At 43.6% G+C, this 16,756-nt stretch overlaps 1 protein-coding gene across 16 annotated transcripts in view; it reads right to left on the bottom strand.

Annotated features, from left to right (window-relative positions):
• Positions 1–16,756, bottom strand: part of PLCL1 (phospholipase C like 1 (inactive)) — a 133,808-nt gene that overhangs the window by 101,340 nt on the left and 15,712 nt on the right. The window lies entirely within an intron of this gene.

Below are 16,756 nucleotides of genomic sequence, written 5' to 3'. Positions count from 1 at the left end.
GATGCTCAAATCCACTGTCTGCTCCTCCTTCCACTCACCCAATCAAGCACCCAAGGAATCACAGAATCCCAGAATGTCAGGGGTTGGAAGGGACCTGGAAAGCTCATCCAGTGCAATCCCCCCATGGAGCAGGAACACCCAGATGAGGTTACACAGGAAGGTGTCCAGGCGGGTTGGAATGTCTGCACAGAAGGAGACTCCACAACCCCCCTGGGCAGCCTGGGCCAGGCTCTGCCACCCTCACTGAGAAGAAGTCTCTTCTCATATTTAAGTGGAACCTCCTGTGTTCCAGTTTGTACCCATTGCCCCTTGTCCTACAATTGGTTGTCACCGAGAAGAGCCTGGCTCCATCCTCTTGACACTCACCCTTTACATATCTGTAAACATTAATGGGGTCACCCCTCAGTTTCCTCCAGCTCCAGAGCCCCAGCCCCCTCAGCCTTTCCTCACACGGGAGATGCTCCACTCCCTTCAGCATCTTGGTGGCTGCGCTGGACTCTCTCCAGCAGTTCCCTGTCCTGCTGGAACTGAGGGGCCACAACTGGACACAATATTCCAGGTGTGGTCTCCCCAGGGCAGAGCAGAGGGGCAGGAGAACCTCTCTGACCTACTGACCACCCCCCTTCTAACCCACCCCAGGTACCATTGGCCTTCCTGACCACAAGGGCCCAGTGCTGGCTCATGGTCATCCTGCTGTCCCCAGGACCCCCAGGTCCCTTTCCCCTACGCTGCTCTCTAATAGGTCATTCCCCAACTTATACTGGAACCTGGGGTTGTTCCTGCCCAGATGACAGACTCTACGCTTGCCCTTGTTATATTTCATTCAATTTTTCCCCGCCCAAAAGGCTGGGTAGCGGTGGAATGCATTACTTTCAGTTGAATTGGTAAATATACAATATGAAGTCTTATTTCTACATATATCTTACAGCAGATAACACACAATCTCAGGCCGTGCAGCTGAGTACTCACTATGGCTATTCAGATTTGTACAGCGCTTCTCTCTGTTTTTTGTTCCAAAACGCTTGTTTTTCTTCTCTTTCCTTTATTCTTTATCAATGCCAACAGAGGCTGGGACAGACCAATGGATGGGTGTCGCGGTTTGCTCCAAAAATGGTCAGGCTTTGAGTCAGTCTTATCTTGCATAAGCTCAGCCCAGGGTCAGTGCCTGTGGCAGGAAAACCCAGTTCAAGCCCCGCTCTCACCAGCTCAGTTCCAGCCAAGTAATAAGACCTGGTTCTCAATCACCGGAGCCGCTCGTTGTCTTCACCTCGACAGCAGGCGAGCGGAAAGTTCTCCGAGGTTCACATATATCATGAGTCTATAGGTGAGGCAGTGTTAGTCATACAGTATTTCTCTGGAGTTGGACTTCTTTCCTGCTTTGCTTTGTTAGGAAACAAGTAAAAACCTTCCTAGGGGCAAATGATGCAAAGCACAGAAAATCTCTCGTGCTGCCTCAAGACTCGCAGTCTCCACAGCAGAAAGAGCTTTCAAGTCAAGGTTACTTAAACTGCTAATTTCAATCTAGATTTACTGCAGCGTAATAGTTTTTAAAAGGAGATTTAAATCACTGCGCTGTTTTCTCGAGTCTGCTTCTTTCCTTAATTACTTTCCTAAGAAAAAGCCCATTCAGTCTGCAGGAGCACAGCTCATTTCGGTAATGAAATTGCAGCTCTGCACATTCAATCTCGCTCTGTCCATTTTCCAGCTTGAAAAAAACCAAACAAAAAAACAAAACCAAACACCAACATAAAAACATCCCCAAGTAATATTTCCTATGGTACCACAGGCCATTCCTACAACTGTCTCCATGCAGAATAGTAAAAACTACAACCCACCTCCTTCATTTCCCAGTTTCTACTTTTTATTTTAATCCTACGTGATTCTTCTCAATATCTGGTATCTTATCATTCTCCCTCTAGCCTAATTCCAAGCTAAGCCATTCCTAAACAGTGGAATTATTCTTGTTTCACCCCCTAGCAGCTGAGGTGCAGATTTATAGCTTTCCATAGTCTACACTTTGTCGGATTCAGTCTGTACTTGCTGCTTTCTTCAGACTTCCCTCCAGCGTTTTAATTATTTATTGCTGTCTTATCTGAACTCCTTGCAGTTAGCCCGTGTCATTCTGACACTGAAAAAGCACCGAAATAAAACGGCGTGTTAAATGCGGGCACCAGAGCTTTACAAGCAGGTCTGTAACCTACAAGCAGAGTCTCATTTGACCCAAGTCTCCTTTGCCATTGTATCTCAGCAGGTGTCTTGCCCCAGTTAAGTATCTGCTTTAGTTCTACTCAGTACACTTACTTATATACGAGGCTGAATTTCACTGTTTTGTACTTGTGATGCATTCGTGGAAGCCTCTGGCACTTCTTTCTTGGAGAATAATGACTTTCCAATGTAGGATACAAAGCATTTATGTCTTAATAACAGCAGTTTCTCACGTCTTATCTATTCCATTTTTTGCTTCTCATCTCCACAACTTACTTTATTAATAAACTTAATGGCAATGCTGTGATTTTAATTTCAGTCGGAAAATATCCAAGCGGCTAAATCTACTCTGGAGACCTACTGATTTATGGTCATCTTTTAATAAGCTGCTGTTGGTTTTATTGAAGCACCTCTGAGTGCTATTGCGGTGGAGCTATTTGCAATTGCAAATGAACAATGAGGCAGATTTTCTAAGGAAAGAAATCCAGAGAGCTGGGGCAAATACACGCAAGAGAAAGAGCTTTATCTACATGATCGCGTATAATTCAGTGAAATGCCAAATTACTATGTACTGTTTTTTAAACGAGACTATAACAGCTCTTAAGAAGAAATGTGGTATTTTGATTGCTTCCATAGACAACTCTGGACAAACCTGTGTCAGATGCATTATTCATGATATAGCAGAATTATAATACCCTTCCCATCCCAGCATCTTCTCTCAAACCACAAGCAGAAAATAATAAAGGAAAGAGGAAATAAACATAGAAAAAGAAATAGCAAAAAACCGCACACCATGGATTGATTAGGCCTATTGTGTACTCCAGGGATTTTGCTTTTCTCCTCCTTTTTGTCATGATTAATTCTTCTGCGGACACTCAGTTGCATATTATGGTACAAAGGGGGTTTTAGAATGAAAGACAAACTGTTGTTATAACCAAGTAACCATTGAATAGGCTCACTCTAGCTTACTGTATTGTGAGACTGCAAAACCGAGACGACCAACCCAGAAAAACAGTGAGGATGTTGGATAAATAAGTAGGAAGTAAAAGCCACAAGCTGCCCCATAGACTAACCATTAATATTAATTTTGATCCTTCTCTATAAAACAAAAAATCCAAGGGACAGAACTGCTTATCACCTCCAGATGCCTTTGCAGCCACATTCTGACCTCAGTTCACCTGCTGCTTCCCACGGTGAATAAAGGTGGTTTGTAAATTATTATGATTTCTACCAAAACTGGGATCTCAAAAGGTGGAGAGCATGGGAGGGGGAAATCTACCAGGAATTCAAGTTCAGATCTCTTTTTGACATTCACTGTAGCATTTGAATGACCTGTCGTGTTCAGCAGCGACAACCACATCCACAATCCAGTCGTTCTTAGCCTGTGGAACCATCTAATGCTTGACACAGGTGTCCAAAAACATCTTAAATGCTAAATTAAGTAGCGTAGAAATTAAGTCTAAACGCGACACATTGCTCAGAGCATAAACCAGATGCCTGGGTTGGGGATGGAGAGAGCGAGAACATCATTAGAAACAAAACCGCTGAGTCAGGTCGAGCTTTAATTCCAGTGAAGCAAAACCTGATTGCGCCTTGGCACAGACCCCACCAGCCCCTCGGCAAGGGGAACAGATTTATCCAGATGACAAGAAGCAGGGACACGTAGAAACGGCATCTCCACTCCCCTCCCACAGACACACGTCCCATTGAAGCAGAAAAGGGGTTTGGATGCTGATCGGGAAGCATTGGGCAGAACAACTTTGTACAAACAGAGGGATTCAACATTTTTTTAACACCGAGACTCTGATATTTTTTTCTAGTAAAGTGCTCTGAAGTGTCTTTGACTAGGAAACTTGCTATTCCTTTCAGCAGATCCCTCACAAATACTGGGATGTCTGTGGTCCACGTGCCACAGAACCATTGCTCAGGGGAAAACAGAACAGCACAGCTCGGTGATCAAAGGAGAGGTTTGAAAGGTCTGTTTCCACCTCCACCCAGTTCATACATACTGTTTGCTCTAGGACAACATTTAGAAACCTGTTCTATGGAATTCTCATGAGTTCTGTGGAACATCAAACCACAGACTGGACCCATGTGGACTCCTCCAAATCCACAACATCTCACCAGTATGACAAATGCTGATGGCAACACCCCATTTCCTTATTTAAAGCAATAACCCCCGTGGATGCAGAGCATTACATAAAAGACTGTTTCTATTTCATTGTGGCTCTCATAGAAAGGCTTTGGATAATTGTTGCCCACTAATCTCTCTAATCTCTAATTTCCATTTCATGGAAGACCGACTGTTTCATCCTAAAACATTAAGTGTCTCTAATTCTTCAGCTCATGGTGTTGGGTACACGAAACCCTGAAAAGACAACGATACAACAACAGCACAGGCAGAAGCAGCATCTTCTTCATGACAAACTCACTCCAGAAACACAAACTCTTGGTGCTTTTCTCCTTCTTTCAGGTTCTGACTGCAACAACAAACCACATTTAGGGGACTGAATCCTTCTGTCTACTGAGAGTAATTTAATTCCAGATACTAAGCTGAATTTGGGCATTCACTTCTTAAAAAAACAAGATTATTAATTTCTCAAGAAAAACAAAGTAATCTGGATACACAAGATGTGCCAAAGATATAAAGCCACAGCCAAACATGTTGATTTCTCCTCCCTCTCCCAGACTACATGGATACTCAGTTATGGATCAACATTTATAAGCAAATTCACACACACACAGACCCTGGAAGAGATTTAAGATACACGAGACTCCACAGGGTGAGCGTAATGGTGATTACAAGAGAGTCAACAATCTCTGCACCTTCATTTATGATGAAAAGAAGGCAAGTCTTTCTTACTTCGTGCCCATTTTTATATATCAAGCTCCAAGCAGCAAATATTCTAATAAACTTTAAAAAAAATGCAAAACAAAAGCTATGTTTATTTTGAAGCGCTGTTTGTTTTCATAACATTATCTCCACTTCGAGCCAACTTGCATTTCTAGAATGCAGGTACAGAGGCAAAACTCCAGTAAGGTGCTCCAAAATAAAAAACCAAACATAATTTCCTCTATTGCTCCTAAGGAGCCCAAACAAGCCCTTATACCCAGTGGGAATCCTGGTCTGACAGGCAGGGATAAATATAAAAATCAGGCAGTGCCTGGGGTTATAAACACAGTGTGCAACTGCTGCTTGAAGCGTCGGACACCGACCATTATCTCTGTGCTTTATTTTCCCCATGTGCCATCTGCGAAGCGAGATAAACCAACACCAGGCCAAAACAGGTGTGATGTCTTTGAGGACGGGTTAAATCAAACCATGCCATGAAAGCAGCGTTTTCTGAAATGTATTTTTAGAATAATCCCAAGGATGCGGTTTTATCTTGCTCCCGCACGACGACTTCTTATGGAGTCCTGCGGTCTGTGTTATAATTCGGGGCAAACTGCTGTGTTCTGCTGTCGCCAGGAAGAGCCAGCGCTGTTTACTGCCTCTGAAGCACCACCTACAAATGAACTGCATTGCTCGTATGAAAATGGTACCAAAAATACTCTTAGACCGTTTCACTTGTTTTCCAAACAGGAGAGAAGTCACTTCAAACCAATATAAATTGAGAGGAGGAGGAGGACTCCTGCAAGGTGATGTTTGTGGAGGCAAGACACACTTGTTTTATTTTGGGGTAAACTAAGTTAGGCGAGTGCTCAGGCCTAACTGAGCAGCTGCCTTCAATGGAGATGTAAACGGTTTGCCTTTAGTCATGATTTCACAGTGAGGTTTCTATCATGTTTCTTACCTTGTGTCCTGGTTTTGTTAAAAAACATGTTTATCTTTTAGTGATTTTTGCCTGTCAGCTAAAGCTTCATATCAGCTGCATTTTCCTGGAGAACCAGATACATGTTTTGGTAAACACAGTAATGGAATCTGAAGTTATTGATAAGCATGGATGGACATCTCGTGAGAGAGGCAACGAGAAACAGGTGACCAAGGAACTGACCAACTGAGTATAACATCCCATTGACATGATACTTCATATAAAAGTGGGAGATCATGAGGATCTCGTCCCTTTTGCTTATGGCCGACATCAGGAGAGGACCTTGCGAGTCGTCCCTGTGAACTGAGGCCTAGTGACAGACTGAATCCAGCTCCGGTTGGCTGCAGAGTCCAGTCCAGGACTTCGGGTGCCGGCTCTGCAGTTGCTGGGACTTTCAAGATTGGTTTTGTATAGTTTGTATTATTTTCTCTATTCTTATCAGTAGCATTAGTAAAACATTTTTAGTTTTTCCAACTCTCTTCTCTCTGTCCTTCTGTCCCTCCCGATCGCCTGTCCTGAGTGGGAAGCGGGGAGAGGGAGCAGCAAAAGGGAGAAGTGGGAGGAAGAGGAGGTTAACAATACATCTGCAGGGGTTTGATTGTCACCCCACAATCTAAACCCTCGACACCTTGTTAAAAGGTGTTAAAGAAAATCAACTATTCAAAGCCAAAGGGTTATAAATTCAGCAGCTCAAAGGAGCTCATTGTGGAATAACCGTCCCGGCACTCCCATCGTACAACAAATGTCCCGAGATAGCTGGAAGGATCCTTTTTGTGGATCCTTCTCTGTTACCGCTCTTGTGCATCCTCACAAGACTGAGCTATTGTAGTTGGGACTTGGAATAAAACCTTTCCTTAAGCATCCTTGGCCTGAGTTATTGGCCCAGCAAGAAGAAACTGAACCCAAGTGCTTAAAGTCCAGAGGAAAAAGAAGAAAATCTCCATACGGCTAAAGCACAACCTTTGGTTGCTTTGTGGGGTTGTTTGTTTGTTTTCTTGTCTAGTTGAGGGTTTTTTTAAGAAGGAAATGTAGTACCCTGTGCCTTAAAAAAGGAGGTATGGCTTTAGAATACACAAGCAAGCAACAGCTTTAAACAGTCTTAACCTTTACTAATCTACAACTTGATTAAAATCTCCCCATGAAGATAAAAGTCTGGTTTTCGTTAGGAGGCCTCTCAGCTGTAAATTTTCCTGCCAAGAGGAATGCTTGTGATACTGCCTATCAACAACTTGATCTACTTTCTCTTCCTGCTGTCAAGAAAAATTAAATCATTTTATTATTTTACAAAGATTAGCATCATCACTATGGCAACAAACCTATGACCTGGAGAATACCATAAAATAATGTGGCAAGAAAAAGCAACACAAGGAAACACAACAAAGACTAGAGAACAATTCTGGAAGTACTAATCTGCCTGAAAATACTCCTTTTTTGGGAAACTCGATTCAGGAAATCTGCAGGTCCACTTTGCAAGGAAACAAAGATGAAGTGACTTCAATGAAGTTTATAGGCCCCAAGTGTAGCCCAGGATTTCAGCCCAGGCCAGGCTTTGCTCTTCAGCAGGGCCTAAGACGTTGCTGCTGGGACAACTCATGTACTGGGGTTATTCTGCACACAAGAATGATTGAAGGCCCACAAGGAACTCAGCATAACATTGCTTAAATACCCTTTTTTGGCAGCCCATTAGTGCTAGCGACTGCCTAACAAGACAGTATGGCTTACTCTGTGGCCTACCTTGTAATGAATCACACCGAATCACAGAATCCCAGGATGTCAGGGGTTGGAAGGGACCTGGAAAGCTCATCCAGTGCAATCCCCCCATGGAGCAGGAACACCCAGATGAGGTTACACAGGAAGGTGTCCAGGCGGGTTGGAATGTCTGCACAGAAGGAGACTCCACAACCCCCCTGGGCAGCCTGGGCCAGTGTTCTGCCACCCTCACCAGGAACAAGTTTCTTCTCATCTTTAAGTGGAACCTCCTGTGTTCCAGTTTGTACCCATTGCCCCTTGTCCTGTCACTGGTTGTCACTGAGAAGAGCCTGGCTCCATCCTCATGACACTCGCCCTTTATATATCTGTAAACATTAATGGGGTCACCCCTCAGTCTCCTCTTGTCCAGCTCCAGAGCCCCAGCTCCCTCAGCCTTTCCTCACACGGGAGATGCTCCACTCCCTTCAGCATCTTGGTGGCTGCGCTGGACTCTCTCCAGCAGTTCCCTGTCCTGCTGGAACTGAGGGGCCACAACTGGACACAATATTCCAGATGTGGTCTCCCCAGGGCAGAGCAGAGGGGCAGGAGAACCTCTCTGACCTACTGACCACCCCCTTCTCATCCACCCCAGGTACCATTGGCCTTCCTGGCCACAAGGGCCCAGTGCTGGCTCATGGTCATCCTGCTGTCCCCAGGACCCCCAGGTCCCTTTCCCCTACACTGCTCTCTAATAGGTCATTCCACAACTTACAGTGGAACCTGGGGTTGTTCCTGCCCAGATGACAGACTCTACACTTGCCCTTGTTATATAGCATTAAGTTTTCCCCACCCAACTCTCCAGCCTGTCCAGGTCTCTGGATGGCAGCACAGCCTCTGGCGTGTCAGCCACTCCTCCCAGCTTGGTGTCATCAGCAAACTCGCTGACAGTCACTCTATTCCCTCGTCCAAATCATTGATGAATATATTGAATAATACAGGCCCCAGCACTGACCCCTGAGGCACTGCACTAGATACAGGCCTCAACTGGACTCTGCCCCATTGACCACGACTCTCTGGCTTCTTCCCTTCAGCCAGTTCACAGTCCACCTCACTACCCGGTCATCCAGACCGCACTCCCTCAGTTTAGCTGTGAGGATGCTGTGGGAGACTGTGTCAAATGCCTTAGTCAAGTCAAGGTAGATCATGTCCACTGCTCTGCCATCATCCATCCATCTTCTTATGTCCTCATAAAAGTCAATGAGGTTGGTCAAGCACGACTTCCCCTTGGTGAAGCCATGAGAACTGTTAAAACAACACAAATAACCAGCAGTTTCGACCGTGCGCTGCAGCATCCAACAGAGTCCAAAAGCAACTAGAAAATAACTCGCCTTGAAAGCAGCCAAGGACTCCAAAGGTCACTGTGAGTCACGCTGGGCCCGCAGCTCAAACATTTCTGTGCACCACAGCAAAACAAAGCCTGGGCTTTACTTCGTCACTTTCCTACTCAGGGTAATGACTCCTTGACTTAGAAAGAAATCAAGTCGCATTTCCTTTTCATCCAGAATGGGCTTTGACTCTGTTATGTAAATGTAGAGCGGAATTTGGCCCTACTTTATATACTCCGAACCCCAGTTCACTTCATGTTCAACACTCTTTTACTGTTCATAACTTAAAACCTTTTCATATAGATTTTTTTTAATTGGCAGACAGAAATATTTCCTAAGGCCATCCAGAGGTAATAAAGCATCTTTATCATCTTGAGCAATCCCACTTATTAAATGTTAAGCCAGTGTCAAATTAATATTTATGAAAGAAGTGGGTTTCCATGAGTATTTCACAGCCAACTCCATAAATGTCATTCCCACCCCATATTTCTAACTCTTCAGTCTCAGCTACTTAAAGAATGAAAATCAGTTCACTGCTGCTGCTGTTCGTACTACAATCAAGGAAATGCAATGGAGATTAAAAGGTTTTTTAATATCATCACAAAGCTTTATGCTTGCAGACGGTCTTATTTTTAATTCATGTAACCAGTGAATTCATTTATAAAACACAGAGCCGGTAGAAAAGGCAGTCGGCATTTGTCTGTGAGATGAGAACCAGACTTCATATTTTTCAGCTTTTGTTTCAATTCATTTTGCCAGACTGGTAGTTCGAGGTAACCAAAACAACAGGTATATACAGGTGAATTTTGCTGAACACTTTGGCTGCAATGAAAGAAAAATAGCACTCCTTAGGTATTTTCATGTCAACTAAACTTGGGATCCCCTGGACACCCATCCAATATTGAAGTAACAGCTGGGGAAAATCACGTATGATTTTATTCACTTTGCATTGCACAATCAAAGAATAATCCTCACGTGAATAACCTGCACGTGAATAAAGAACCTAAGAGCAGCAAATCTGCAGTTTAAGTTACTTGAAAGAAAGGGACGTGCGATTGCATGGGCTGAGAAAGCACAGATCAGAGTTTGTCTTCACTAAAGAGCAGCAACAGGGTTGGGAGAGTTTGACTTAAAAGCAGTTTAACCTCTTACTGAACTTCTACATGCTTATTTTCATTGAGCGATGATGAGAAAAACATTAAGACAAACCTAAGTTCACTTACAGATATTCAGAGATGCAACACAAACATTTCAGGGTCTCTTTCAGCTCTATTTATCCAGCTTTAATTTTGTGAGATGTGTTTATGGCAATTTCTCAAAGTTCTGTTAACTATACAAGTAAACAATGCTGCCTATTTATAAATACATCTCTGACTAAAGCAGCACTCACTTGATATTTAACAGGAAGCATCCAATTTTCTCCTCAGCCAGAAAGCTGTTCTACAGCCAGGAACTTCTTTTATAAATATACATTGATGCTGCTACTAATCATTAAACACAGCTTCTAACACAATCAAACATTCATCATTAATGACATTAATTGCCAGTTTGTCACAGACTCGGTAGTCTCTTAAGTGAGCAAAAGCCTCATTTGTTGTAGACTCCAGGCACTGATTCCCTGGGTGATGAATGTAAAGTTTTCCTATTACACTAGTGAGAGCATCATCAAGGTCTTCACTGACAACTGTCTTCTCTGAAGATGATAAACCAAATGCATCTTGCGTTTTTTCCACCCCCTGAAAAGAGAATTGTTTGGTTTCGGTTCACTCAATTGGGTGCACAACACATTAAGAAACCTTGAGGTATGTTATTTCTTATGGAAAAAAAAGATAATAACAGAACAGGCTGCAGCTCTGCTGCATAAACAGTAACTTGGGAAGAGGAAAATTGTTGCAAATTCTATCTTTATGTCAGAAAAACAGAAGAGCTAGAAGGACTGGAGAACATTTGCAATGGGACCAACTGTTAACCCACTTAATCAACACACAGTTATTTGGGAGCCAGTTGGTAACAACAGAACAACATCCTTCCCACTCCCCAGCACAGGACATAGAAAAAAATCCAGCCTGAACCACACTGGAAACCAAGGGTCTCCACTTAATCCACAGGGAGCTCCCATTTAAACCAGAAAACCAGGCAGAACAGGCAGTGACTTGAATATTAAAAGGGCAAAGCACATCAACAACATCATATGTAACAACAAGTTAAAACTGGGAAATGGGGGACAAAAAGCCTTGTTGGTAAAGGTTCCTTTCCCCCCCCCCCTTTATACAACCAAGTATCAGATGAGGTCTTAAAGAAGTATGTTTTTTTTCCCACACAGTCACCCAATCAGGCTTCAATTTAAAAAAGCATCCGTATTCAGAATGGAATAGGACATGCTAAAGCTCAAACAGGGGATAAAGTCCAGTTCTCGTGGGGTTTAACACCAGGAAAATATTAAAAGGTTTCTCTTGAATAACAATATCCTGAAGATTAATATTTAACTGCTTTGTTGAACAGGGGTCACGAAGGAACTGTAACCCTGAGACTGGGTGGGTGGGTGGAGTGGGGACTTAGTAGTAATGTACAACTGGTTTTTTATCAAGATCAGTGGCCGCAGGAGCGTAACTCAAGTACCAAACCAAAACACGCTATTATGTTTTGCCGACTTAGAAATCTAGAGGTAGGCAATTCATGCCCTTCCACCACGTGAAATAGCTCCTGACTGCATCCCAATAACAGTTTTCATCCACACACCAATTCCAGCACCACAGAGCTCACCCATGCAGGAAGGGGCAGAACAACCAATCTAAATTCATGGTGTTCAAAGGCCACCTAATACATCCAATGTTTAATTTACTGTTTCATCTGTCAGAAAAGCTATTTTATTCAGGTGCTGCAGGACTGCTTAAATCATTTGGGGACAAAAAAAGCCTTGTAAATGCTCCTGCCAGGAGACCCAACTTCAAGACTGCAGCCCAAGCCACCAGTCTGCCCAGTTGCCACCTGCTCCTACCACTGGGAGGGTGGGACATGGAGTTTCCAATCATCACCAGATGCCTCTCCCAGCACAAAACCAGCACTGATCACTGCCATTTGCAATAAAGCAACCCTGCAACACAAGGTATTTTGGGTCCATCTCTTTGAAACACGCTGTATTTCTTCTCAGAGATGGGATGGACCATAGCATACTGTACTGAAAAAACAAAACTCCCTTTCCTGTGGCTTCCTCTCGGTTATTTATGCTTTAGATTTTCTTTTCTTTGACTTCTGTACTTTTTCTGGACATCTGTGGTCTCTTCAATTTACTTATTTTTTCTGTATTCACTGCTTATAAAGGGATCAAAAAACCAAATGTCAGAGAGTTACAAAAAACAGATGCTAAATACACATCCAACACCGTTTCGTAGGTAGAGGTGCTGTGAAATATTGACAAGATACAAATCCAGGGTATAAGCAAGGCCAAGGAGCACAGCACAGCATCAGACAGCTCCACCACAGCCCTCAAATACAGCTTTTCTTCCATTAGCGTAACAGGAACGATGGAATATCATCAACAACCCAAACCTGTTCTGCGAGACTGAACGGCATCCAATACAGAACAGAGTAATTTTTGCAGTGGATTAACCCCCACCTCGAAAGAGGGGTCAGACAAAGCTCAGGCAATAAATGAAATTAATTTGAGCATCTGGTAATCCTCACCAGGCATAAGGAAGCCCTAAGCAGCAATATTAACTTTACTTTTAGCTTTCCCAAAACGTTGCTTTTAATTCCTCTTTTTAAAAGCTTCAAAGAAAGTTATTTTAAACAATTGTAAATGCAAAGAAAAGAATCCATGTTTACCCATTCCTTCCTGAGAAGCAAAATCATTTATAGATTCCCACAGCTTATAGTAATTGGTGGTTAAGATACATATCTGATTCACCAGAGCCATATAAAGCCGCTATACAATCCTACATCCAAGGAAAAATAATCCACGCCTTATAACAGAAATTTAAGGTAAAGTCCCTTGGGAGAAGGAATTCATTCAAAATCCAGCCCAAATTAATTACAATAAGATTCTTCTGATTGACTTGAATTGACTTGGGATCCACTGTTTTCTAACTGCACTCTTGGAAACCAGCGGTGAAGATCAAATAACAAATGTGTTTTGATTTAGAGCCCTCACATTTCTAGTGTTCAGCTCCATTGCGCTGTTCCCCCACGAGCACTTACAACCAATTTTACACTTGAACTCACCAACAATCAGCACTTCCCCACTTAGGAAAAATTCAAACCAAACTCTTTCGTCCAGTTAAATATTTTTAAATCCTAGGAAGGAAAACAAAACAGAACAAACAAGCAAAACGCCACGGACCAAACAAGTAATTAGGAAGCATGCAGGATTCAAACAGCCCCTCCAATTTTGAGAAGCAAACAAAGTGGCCACACAAAGGTTCTCAGTTTCCCATTCATCTCCATCAGCACCGCTGGCTGCCCCCACAATAACTTATAGAGCAACCCAGGTTTGAATATTGTCCTTCGCACGTATGGGATGAAATCACAAGGACCATGGAGGTGACAGTGCCATGCTATTTCTTTGTTATCACAGAATCCCAGAATGTCAGGGGTTGGAAGGGACCTGGAAAGCTCATCCAGTGCAATCCCCCCATGGAGCAGGAACACCCAGATGAGGTTACACAGGAAGGTGTCCAGGCGGGTTGGAATGTCTGCACAGAAGGAGACTCCACAACCCCCCTGGGCAGCCTGGGCCAGGCTCTGCCACCCTCACCAGGAACAAGTTTCTTCTCATATTTAAGTGGAACCTCCCGTGTTCCAGTTTGCACCCACTGCCCCTTGTCCTATCACTGGTTGTCACTGAGAAGAGCCTGGCTCCATCCTCCTGACACTCACCCTTTCCATATTGATCCCCATGAATGAGTCCCCCCTCAGTCTCCTCTTGTCCAGCTCCAGAGCCCCAGCTCCCTCAGCCTTTCCTCACACGGGAGATGCTCCACTCCCTTCAGCATCTTGGTGGCTGCGCTGGACTCTCTCCAGCAGTTCCCTGTCCTGCTGGAACTGAGGGGCCACAACTGGACACAATATTCCAGGTGTGGTCTTCCCAGGGCAGAGCAGAGGGGCAGGAGAACCTCTCTGACCTACTGACCACCCCCTTCTAATCCACCCCAGGTACCATTGGCCTTCCTGGCCACCAGGTCCCAGTGCTGGCTCATGGTCATCCTGCTGTCCCCAGGACCCCCAGGTCCCTTTCCCCTACGCTGCCCTCTAATAGGTCACTCCTCAACTTAGACTGGAACCTGGGGTTCATAGCTTTCAATGAAACGAACAAAAAGTTTACAAGCCCTATTTCCTTTACCCAAGACGAAAAGGAAAACTAGAACTGAAAGGGAACAAAACTAATTTAACAAACATAGACCTGGAAATGCTTTCTATGGGCCTTTGCTGGGCTGAACCACAGTTTTACCTCAGATATCCTGAACAGAGCCACAAAAGCAACATTAAGGATAGTTATTGCACCCAGGTTTGGAGCCAGTCCTAAACCACCACACCTCAGTTTACATGCTCCCTCTGCCAGGCTGCAAATAAACAAAATACTAATATTTCAGCCTCCGCAGCTGGGATAAATCCCCAGATCAAAGCCCTGCTGCATCCAACCCATCTATAATAAGTAAGAAAAGAAGAGACAGGATGCTCGTGCATTGCTAATGGAGACAATGCGTATTGGCTGTGAACTCCTGCCTCTTTTGGGACAGGTCTCGTCGCTATTATCACAGGTTTTCCTTCTGATCTCACTGACAAAGAACCATCAGGCAGGTGGAAATCTGATATTTTCAATTTGTTTGCATTCTACATTTGACAACAGGTATTTTCCAGAGCCAGAACTAATCCCCTGAGGAGCGTTAATCAATTTCCTTTGCTCTATATGGATTTTTCACACAGCTTGCAGGCAGAAAATAATAGTTTTAAATGAGAAAGCGATTGCAAGAAAACCCACAAAAAATCAGAGGGATTAACTTAGATGTTTTACCTCTTTTTTTTTCCTAGACAGGAGGAAAGAAACTCCGGATAACATGTTGCTATACACCGATTTCCTTCTATCCCAGCATTTTAAAGGATAATGTAATAAGACAGGACAAGAATAACAGAAGTAAATAGGTCTCTTAATGTTTGGGGTTTTCTTCCATTAAGGACACTCAGAAAGGACTTGACTAAATCACTTTCCTGCCTATGTGTACAATACAAGTAACTCAGCAAAAAGAACATTACCAAAAAACAGGCTTGATGTCCTGTTAGCGCTTCACCCACTAGAGCACATTTTTGTTTAAATTCTTCAGCAATTGTGATTCTTACACACACGAAGAATCAAATTGTCTTCATGCAGATTTCTGGGAGTTTTGCTCACTTCACCACCCACCTCTTTTCTCCTCCTTTAGCAGATGGACACACAGGACTTAACAATTAACATTTATTCCTTAAACATCACAAAATAGACGATTGCAGCCACCGCATCTCCTCCCTGGAAATGGGTGAAGTGGGCACAGAACTCAGTTTGAAACTAAAGAGCAGCACAAGAGTAGAAATACTATTATATTTTCCCTACTGACCTTAAGCACAGGGTAAAGTTCTCTGTATTTTGGCTTTGCTGGTGTTGCTTAAGTGTTAGTGGTAAGATTTATTGTCTCCGTGTTAGTCATCTCTGCTACGGATTCTGAAAATTCTGTAAGAACTTTATTTCACCTAAACAATACGTGCTTCTGAAAACACGCTGCCCTTGGGGCATGCTGTGACGAGGTGCTATCTAAAAGTCCTATTTTTGCACCCAAACCATTAAAAAGAAACAGCTGTATCTTTAAGAAGACAGCTCCATTTACAGGGTGACACTCTGTTCAGTAGAAACCAGAATTTTGCGGGGACAATAAGATCTAACAGAGCCACAAATACTCCCTAATGCTGAGACGATGAAGTGGCTTTTTGCAGTTGGGTTTAGATGCTTTTTAATTCATATTTTCATCATGTAAAAGCTTTATAATATTAATGCAAATACATTGCTCACAAAAGAGAGAATGCAAGGGTATCAGCCTGACCTACACACGTTGTGAGCAAACAGAGAGAAAACAAACAACTGCTTTCTTGAGACTGTCATCAGGATTTTTTTGTGTGGATTAGACTGCTGATAGGTAAATGCTGACTAAATACAGAGTGCTGAGGAAATGTTTCTAGCTGTCTTAGAACTCTATGTTAAGAAGTCATGCACATTGAAGGCCAGGACGATGAAACCATCTACTGCTAATTTTACTTGCTCTCAAGAGCTTGCCTTTTTGCAGTTGCTCATACACTTGCCAGCTGAAATTTGCCATGTCAGGTGCCTGCCTTTAAAAAAGGAAGGAGAAGAGGGGAAGGAGAAGGAAGGAGAAGAGGGGAAGGAGAAGGAAGGAGAAGAGGGGAAGGAGAAGGAAGGAGAAGAGGGGAAGGAGAAGGAAGGAGAAGAGGGGAAGGAGAAGGAAGGAGAAGAGGGGAAGGAGAAGGAAGGAGAAGAGGGGAAGGAGAAGGAAGGAGAAGAGGGGAAGGAGAAGGAAGGAGAAGAGGGGAAGGAGAAGGAAGGAGAAGAGGGGAAGGAGAAGGAAGGAGAAGAGGGGAAGGAGAAGGAAGGAGAAGAGGGGAAGGAGAAGGAAGGAGAAGAGG

This window comes from Columba livia, chromosome 7 (assembly GCF_036013475.1).
Source record: "Columba livia isolate bColLiv1 breed racing homer chromosome 7, bColLiv1.pat.W.v2, whole genome shotgun sequence".
NCBI classification, from domain to species: domain Eukaryota; kingdom Metazoa; phylum Chordata; class Aves; order Columbiformes; family Columbidae; genus Columba; species Columba livia.
Note: the sequence above shows the minus strand (reverse complement) of the source record. Positions and strands in the feature narration are given on the sequence as shown.